This window comes from Lathyrus oleraceus, chromosome 3, assembly GCF_024323335.1.
Source record: "Lathyrus oleraceus cultivar Zhongwan6 chromosome 3, CAAS_Psat_ZW6_1.0, whole genome shotgun sequence".
In the NCBI taxonomy this organism is placed as follows: Eukaryota; Viridiplantae; Streptophyta; class Magnoliopsida; order Fabales; family Fabaceae; genus Lathyrus; species Lathyrus oleraceus.
The window spans coordinates 418,532,961-418,540,608 of record NC_066581.1 but is presented as its reverse complement, the minus strand read 5'-3'; positions in this window follow the sequence as shown (position 1 = coordinate 418,540,608).

Below are 7,648 nucleotides of genomic sequence, written 5' to 3'. Positions count from 1 at the left end.
AGATCGATTTTAGAAATACAATAACTTTAGAAATTAATTAGGAACCTAATTAGAGTTTATTTAGGACAATTAGAAATTAATTTTAGAATATGTTAACTAGGGTTAAAAATATTATTAGAAATTAATTTTAGGATATATTAGGAATTTTAGGAATATTAAATTTAACTTAGAATTTAATTGTTCTAATTAGGATTTTCATAAAATAGAAATTTAATCCAATAGTAACCATAATTATGAATTGACGATTATACCCCTAGGGATAGAAATAGGCTAATCTTGTATGCTCCCCTAGTTGTAGGAATTATAGAATATTCTAATTGGTCGATTAACATAGATTGTCACATATTCGTTGCTAGCTATTATTTCTTGTGTGGTTAATTTTGATTCTAATGCATGTTTAGATAAAGGTTAAATTTTAGAATTAACTTTTCACTTGAATGATGTTATTTCCGCACTCCCTTGTACTTTACATGTACCCCCCTCCCCTTTCCGATGTACGCATTTAATCGCTTTCTTTTATTACTTGATAGCTACTCCTTAGGCATTAGGAACGTTCACCCTTTCATCGTCAATAATCAAACCCTTGATCCAATGTCAAGTGGTCCATTTTTCAAATCAAACTCAATAAGCAAACCCTTGATCCAACGTCAAGCGGTCTTTTTCTAAATCAAACTCAAAAACACAATAAATGACGATTAGGATCGTTCATCACAAGTCTTAAGCGATAAAGAAGGGATGAGACTGGAGCTTTCCTACACTCATTCTGAATGCTTCGAACACAAGACGTTTGGCTTGGTAGTTTGAGGTATTCACCTTTATTCATAGTATATAGTGCGATTTGAAATCAATAACACTTTCTCAAAACTTAAAAACAATTCAACACATTCAAACCTTTTGTTTGAGTCTTAGGGCGACATAATCGAAAACCCTTCTTCAAGATAATAAAATCAACAAAACAAACAAACAATTTCAAATCCACGAACTACGAAAGCTCTGATTTCTCACTTCAACAAGTGGGCGTACGTAGGCACAGGGATCCATTCCTTGGCGAGCACACTAATTTAAAATCTACCTCCACTCCACAAACCTTTGGCAAGCAAGCATTTAATAAACAATACACACATGTAAGCGCAAACATCCTAGATGGTTCCCATGGAGTACCATGGATGTGAGGGGTGTTAATACCTTCCCCTTGCATAACTGACTTCCGAACCTGTTCGTGGTTGCGATGACCATTCTTTGGGGTTTTCTCGATATTTTCCCATTCCTTTGGAATAAATAAAAACCGATGACGACTCTGTATTTTTCGCGTAGCGACAACTGGCAACTCTGCTGGGGACACCTCCCTAAGCAAGTCAAGCCTAATCTAGGTTGCTTCCTCGCACGTGTGTGGGTGCTTATCCTTTTGATTGTTTGCCTTATTTATTGCCTTTTGCTTTAAATTTTGTAATCTATTATGTGGTTCCACGATTCAATGGTAGTGATGGATACTACTTTGATTGCAAGCAACCTTGTGGGAGAGACTCTCCACCCGATTCTAGAGTGCAAACTTGAGATAGGAGAGGTTGAGTAGTATGGGCCACCGAGAAGCTTTTCTCGTAAGGGTCGATACGAGAACCTTGCTTAGAGTAGATTCTTTTGAGGATGTTGACGACCGTCAAGCTTTTGACATAAGCGATCAATATTTTCATTTGGATCCATGACTTTAAGGACCTTTGTAGAACATTGAACCTTTGACCAATTAAGATTGATGGTCACGTAGTGCGGGTCCCCGAGAAGCTTTTCTCATGTGGGTCAGTATGAAGATCTCACTCAAAGGAGATTTTCTTGATGGAGTTGACGACCGACAAGCTTTTTCCGTAAGCGGCAAACAGTCAAGGAGGTCCGTGACTTTGAGACCCTTGTCTAGAACCCAATGTCGATGGTCGCGTAGTACGGGCTTCCGAGAAGCTTTTCTCGTGTGGGTCGGTACGAAGATCTCACCCAGAAGAGGCTCATTTGAGGGAGTTGACGACCGACAAGCTTTTGCCGTAAGCGGCAAACAGCCAAATGAGTCGATGACTCTGGGGTCCCTATCTAACCATAGACTATGACCAGTGATATCCCTCATTATGGAAAAAAATCAGAATGTTATCCTCCATCTGTATCTCGAACTTGTGATATTATACCAACTTGTGCGTGATCGAGTTGTGAAGCCATGCTTATGAACCGATCATCCATGCATTCCTACATTCATGCATCATAAATGATACAAGAAGATATAATACTCATGCATCGTTCACATAACATCCTGCATTTCATGAGACCAATCTCACTATCACTTGACCTTTTGTCAGACAAACCACTTCCAACAAAGTTGATTTCCCGATATCTGTCTTGAACTAGAAGTATGTCGCAGACCATCATGGAAGAACTACAAAGAAATCAAGAGGAAATGAAGGTTGAAATCAACCAGCTAAAGACTCAGATGAGCCTGATCATGGAGATCCTACAGTCGATGTTGAGGAAGGAAGGCAATCCCGTGCCAACTGTTAAACCAGAAGTGGTCACTCCGATGAACATGCTTGGCCCTCTTCCACCTCAGGAGCACCCTCGTGGATTTCATCCACATCATGTACCTCCAAAAGCTCCGTATCAGCGGCCATTTCATGTTCCCCGACCAAGGCAAAGGAACCTTATGCCAAACCAGTATCCAAATCAACAATGGAACTTCGCTCAACAAAGAAGACAAGGACCAAGAAGGCCTCCAAAGCTGTTTGATCCAGTGCCCATGTCGTATGGTCGACTTCTACCTCTGTTTCTTAATAGCTCATTGGTGCAGCTGAGGGAAGTTAAGTCCCTCCAAACACCTCTTCCTCTAGATTATGACATGAATGCCAATTGTGAGTACCACTATGGGATACATGGACACTCAATCGAAGACTGTAAGAGCCTCAAGTACAAGGTACAAAACTTAATTGATTCAAGGGGTATTATGTTCACGCTGTAAGGCCTGAACATAATGAATGCTCCCCTGCCTCCACAAGAGGGCACATCTGCAATGTCATGATTAGTACAAATGGAAGATGGGGTAGATTTGAAGAGTCTGCATCTATGAAAAGAGTTTGAGAAAGATCTCCTTGAAGATGGTCATGATATCTGTTTCCAACCTAATAATTCCAGTATGAGGATCTGAAATAAGACTGATTATGCCCATATTCATTAGTTTGGTTAAAACATGTTCATGTGTGATTTTTCTTGATTATCATTTATAACATTCATTTGTAATAAACTTGTTTGTTTTTGAATGATAATGACATTGAAATGAATATGCATGTTTTGAATAAATTCATTCGTGGCCACTCATACTTTATCTTGTCAATGTTCAAATGTTGATTTTAAGAGGAGGATGATGAAATTGAAAACACGAAATCACTGCTCGTACGCTTTTGAATAAAAACTTGCTGATTATGTAAGGCATTGTTTCAAATCCCAAACACCGGAGATATAAGGAAGATAATCCCTAGTCAACCCCTTCGAGCCAAGGAGTAGAAGTTTCTTTCTATGCATTAAAACCCTCAATCTCAAACCGGGGCAGGGTAGTCGTCAGTCAGTTTGACCAAGCGTTCAAACTTCAAAAGAGGAGTGTCCTATCTGAGGATCAATCATATCTTATCCCTCACAAGAGGTCGGAAACCACCAAATTCCAAACGGTTATCCCTCACCAACAGAGGAACGAGGCGGTCACAACCCATTCCAATTAAATGGCCAGATGCCACACGATTTGTTTAAGCAAAAAGAGACAGGAAAAACAAACAAAAATCAGAAATCAAAAGGAGAAAGCCCGCTAAGTCGAAAACTCGAAAACGAATGACTTAGGCAAAAATTAGGGCATTCCTGTGGATTGTAAATCTGAACCAATCCAGCAAAAATAGGAAAATGAAAAAACGAGACAGAAAGAGGAATCAAAAGAAAATCATCAACAAGAACAATTTTGTGTGGCTACAAACCAAACAAGAAGGATGACTGCCACACCAAAAACCTCTTGGGTTCATTAGCCATCACCCCTAAATCCCTTTTGGAAGAAGACCGCTTGTCGAACTAACTGAACGTAGGACTGGAGAACATCACGAAGAGCGGGTGGGTTAGGATAGGTTCGAGCCTTATATCCTTTCTTTCTAAAACCGTGAACCAGGCCACGTTACAACCCTCAAAAGACCTAATTGAAGCAGGGTTTATTTCGAAAGTGTACTATGCTCAAAACAATCGTGTTAAAATTGACGCCTCAACAATTTGCTCATAATTTGTGTTGATATTGATATGACATTATTAATCAGTGATGCATTCATTGTATGTCATAATTTCAGTGAGCATGCTTGGATTTCAAAACTAGCATAAACATGACATTGCCATTATCCTTTCTAAAAATGAACATGTGTTACTCATGAGTGAGCCTTTGATATCAAGAGACTTCCCATAATGAACGTGCATTGGAAAGCTTGATACCCCCAGAAGAGAATGATGCCTAAAGACTTTGTTAAGCAGAGGCAAATTACTTCAACTGATTGAATCATAAGACAAAACACCTGAGAACTCCGTCGAGTAGAAACAGGTCGCCTTGATTTGATCGTACTCAGAGAGATAAACGCCTAAGACTCTGTTAAGCAGCGCCAAATTATTTTTGATCGGTCACAACGAGTGCTGAGAGCCTGAGACTCCGTTGAGCAGCAACCAGCCACCTCATGTGATTATATCAAGGAGCGGAATATCCAAGAACTCCGTTGAGCAGAAGGACAAGATGTTTCATATTTCAATCAAATTGAGACAGTTATGTCAAGAAATTTCAGCAAGATTCAGTCAGTCTGAAACAGTTAGGTCGAGATTCGACGAATCTCTCCAAAGATCAGATAGTCAAGGGAGTAAATCACTCTCGTTGATCACATTAGAAGACCAAGCGCCTAAGACTCCGTTGAGCAGCGCCAAATTATTTTTGATCAATCACAACGAGTGTTGAAAGCCTGAGACTCCGTTGAGCAGCAACCAACCACCTCATGTGATTATATCAAGGAGCGGAATATCCAAGAACTCCATTGAGAAGAAGGACAAGATGTTTCATATTTCAATCAAATTGAGACAGTTATGTCAAGAAATTTCAGCAAGATTCAGTCAGTCTGAAACAGTTAGGTCGAGATTCGACGAATCTCTCCAAAGATCAGATAGTCAAGGGAGTAAATCACTCTCGTTGATCGCATTAGAAGACCAAGCGCCTAAGACTCCGTTGAGCAGCGCCAAATTATTTTTGATCAATCACAACGAGTGTTGAAAGCCTGAGACTCTGTTGAGCAGCAACCAGCCACTTCGTGTGATTATATCTAGAAGTAGAATGTCTAAGAACTCTGTTGAGCAGAAAAGACAAGACACTTCAATTTCCAGTCGATCTGAAGCAATCACGTCGATAAATCTCTACAAGATTCAGTTGATCTAAGGAAGTTACGTCGATATTCGACAAGTCTCTACGAGACATTAGTCAGGGGCATTCCCTTAGAGACCTGCCAGCCAGGGCAAAAGTTATTCCAAGACTTACATTGGGGAAAGCTACCTCAGGAATCCGAGAAATCAATCTCTCAAAGATAGTTAATCAGAGGTATACAATTCCAGGATACTAGGGCAGGTCAGATCGAGATAGCTATCATGACAAGGCTGCTTCATAATTGATATGCCTACGTATCTCATCTGGAATGAGAATCAGAGCAAACCGTAGTTCGGCTAACTACGGGAACAAGGGGTCTCGATTGCAATTAGGGCAAGAGAAAGTATCGCAACGGGGTGAAGGCGAACAAGGATTAGTTGTTAGTCGTTAGTCAAACTCGGCAAAACATCGCATCTCGTGCCTACGTATCTCATCTGGAATGAGAGTCAGAGTTGTTGTAGTTCGACTACATAGGGATTGCCATCTGAACATGGACTTACAAAGGAGGACACCAGTTGTGTCAAATGAGAGTGGACAATGTGTTCACATCCTAGCAGCAGGTGTCGCAGCTCGCTGAATCGAGTCTTAGGCAGTTACCTCTTTGCAATAGAATGGACTACATGCCACAAGATCGGAGACGCTTGGAAAGGTCTAGAAGTGGGGGAAGCTCTGCCCTAGAGTTGTCATGCAATATGTACTTAAGTGTTAGGATTTACAAATGGGAATATCTACCTAATGTTAGCATGCAAAGAATATGGGAATTCTACCTATGTTATCATACAAAAGAATAAGGGAATCCTACCTATGTTATCATACAAAAGGATATGGGAATCCTACCTATGTTATCATACAAAAGGATAGGGGAATCCTACCTATGTTATCATACAAAAGGATATGGGAATCCTACCTATGTTATCATACAAAAGGATATGGGAATCCTACCTATGTTATCACACAAAGGGTTCTATCTAATGGGTGCTACCTAATCGGAACAAGAATCGACGAATGGAGTAAGGAGAGGTGCTAGGGATAAGGGTAGATGGAGATGCATGAAGCAATCGACTTACAAGGTTGATGGTGATGCATAAAGCAATCTACTTACAAGGTAAATGGATGAATACGTGCTGGTTCTGTTAAGTTTTGAAAATGATTACTCGATGTTGAATCGAGGTTTTGATCTTGTTATGAAATGGTTATCGGATGTTCATTTTATTTCTTGTATTAACAGATGAATAAAGAATGAGAGAAATAAACATTATACAATTCATGGGAGAGGGATACATTTGTAATGAATGGGGATTGTACATGGCAATCAAACAATAATAATATATGCCTCATACACCATACAAGTAGGCCACAGTTAATCAAACAAGTAAAATATAAACAAGTATATAATCAAATCAAATAATCAAAGAATGAAATAATGAAGCATTAAACAATGTATGAGAAGTATAAACATATTAAAAAACCAAACAATAAATACATGGATGAAAGAAACAAGTATAAAAAATATCAGATGAATAAGACAAGTGAAATTATGCACACAAAGAACCAATGAATAATTTAATCGAGAAATGATGCAAGGATCCAATAAAATCAAGATGAAAGGCCTCTCATATGTGGCACATGAGATGAACAAGGGAAGATCAAAAGATCTCTTCAATTGCCCTAAGCAATCCCTATGTCAAACATCAATCATAGAAAAGTCAACCGAAAAGTCAAGTCAACTTAAAAAATGTCAAATAAATAGTAAATTAATTCAATAAATTATGAAAAAATAAATTAAAAGAGGCGGGGTCAGGACATCATCATCCCCCAAAAAGATTTTAAAAATAATGAAAATTAGTTATTGAATTAATTGAATCAAAGCAAAGGTTAAACCAAAAGTCAAACAACAAGACTAGGTTAGAAATAAATTAAGAATAAATTGAAAATGGGAAATAAAATTCCAATAAAAGGTCAGGTTGACCATGAGACATTGGTCAACCCTCATCCCAAAAATCAGAATCTAAAAATAATTTTAAGTCAAGAAAATGAAATTAATAAAATATATGTGTTAAAATGGACTATTTGAAACAAACAATTAATTTAAAATATTAACATTAAATAAAATATGAAAATAAAAAATAAATAAAACATTAAAGAATGTAAAATATATTTTTTGGTATTTTTATGAATAAATAAAATATTTTTTATTAA